The sequence below is a fragment of the Arachis hypogaea genome, chromosome 14, assembly GCF_003086295.3.
Source record: "Arachis hypogaea cultivar Tifrunner chromosome 14, arahy.Tifrunner.gnm2.J5K5, whole genome shotgun sequence".
Classification (NCBI taxonomy): Eukaryota; Viridiplantae; Streptophyta; class Magnoliopsida; order Fabales; family Fabaceae; genus Arachis; species Arachis hypogaea.
This window is the reverse complement of record NC_092049.1, coordinates 72,772,162-72,774,071: the sequence shown is the minus strand read 5'-3', so window position 1 is coordinate 72,774,071 and position 1,910 is coordinate 72,772,162.

Here is a 1,910-nt window from a genome sequence, read left to right as displayed (position 1 = left end):
AATCACCTTTAATTCCATTCGATGCCGTGATTAGTGTGTTGAGTAGTTTCAGATCTTCTAAAGCAGGAATGACTCAAAGGATGGAAAGAAAACATACAAAAATGGAAGAAAAGTGCAGAACGGATTTTTGAAGAAACTGGCATCCACGCGATCGCATGGACGACTTGATCGCGTGCCAAGCGCGAATCAACAGCGACGCGGCCGCATGACTGACGCGACCGCACGCCTTAAGCAGAATGCATATGACGCGGTCGCATGGTTGACGCGACCGCATGGTAAGGAAAAGCTCCGAATGACGCGACCGCGTGACCCACGCGGACGCGTGACAGAGGCCACGCACCAGATATTGCAGAAAATGCTCATTGCGAATTCTGAAGCCCTTTTTGGCCCAAATCCAAGTACATAAGGCATAGACCAGAGGTTATGAAGTGAGGGAATGAAACCATTCAAGAAGGGGATTCTACTTTAGTTTAGTTTTCATGATTTAGATTTAGTTAAGAGAGAGATTCTCTCTCTCTTTAGGATTAGGATTTAGAATTAGGATTTTTATTCACCTTCAGGGTTATCTCTTTTGATCAGGTTCAATATTCCTTTTATTTACTTCTGCAAGCCACTTTATGAATTCTTTCATGTTACAGATTACTCTTTTATTAATGTTAGTTGAGGTATTTCAGTTTAATATTGATTTCTTTTGTTTATGCTATTGTTGCTTTTACTCTAAAGACGTCCTTATTCCAAGTAGATTTACTTTTCTCCTTTTGGCCTTGGTTAAGAAATCAGTAACTCAGGAGTTATCAAACTCAAACGTGATTGATAATTATTATCTTTGTTAATTGAATTGAACTTCCATAATCCCAATCTTTTCTTAGGAAATAAATAGGATTCGAAGATCAAACCAATTAATCCCTTGACCTTCCTTTATCTTAGTAAAGGTTAACAAAGTGGAATTAAGATTCAACCATCATCATCATTGATAAGGATAGCTAGGATAGGACCTCTAATTTCTCGTACCTTGCTAAAAGTTTGCTTTACAGTTATTTATTTATTCTAATTACCATTTAATTTACTTGTCATAAATTTAATCGTTCCTCATTCTTAAACCCCTAAATTTACAATCTCCATAATCAATAATAAGAACATACTTCCCTGCAGTTCCTTGAGAAGACGACCCGAGTTTAAATACTCGGTTATCAAATTTAAAAGGGGTGTGTTACTTGTGACAACCAAATCGTTTGCACGAAAGGGATTTTTGTTGGTTTAGAGACTATATCTACAATGCGACTGTTTTTATGACATTCTTTACTGGCAAAAATCCCGCTCATCAAAATGGCGCCGCTGCCGGGGAATTGCTAACGTGTGCCTTATTATTGGTTATTGTAAATATTTTTCTTTTACTTGTTTATTTATTTTTGTTTTTCCTTTTTAATTTTATTTCCTACTATGGACTCTCACCCCCTCGCTTTGAGTTTAGTTCTAACTTTGTTGAAGGAAATAGAAGTTACAGCAGGAATATGCATCAAGTTCAGACCAATCAAGGATGGATGGAGCCAAGAGGATCTAATCAACCCTTCAGGCAACAACACCCTCCAAGATATCATGGACAATGACCATTTTACAATGCATACCCAGCTGATAGATATGGTGGACAACCTTGTGACTACCAACAAGCCCCACCCCGTGCCTCTAGACCATCCTCTCAACATAACCTCGAACCACCACACTCACAAGCTTCTTTTCACCATTCGCCACCGTATAATCCTTCCTTACCCCAGTTCCAATCCAATCACTCCCAAGCACCACCACTTTCGTATGTATCATGTCCAAATCCACCACCCCGAGAATCAGAGGTTCGCCTTAAGGCAACAGTAAATAAACTTCAAGCAACCATTCAACAACTGGAGCAAGCAGTA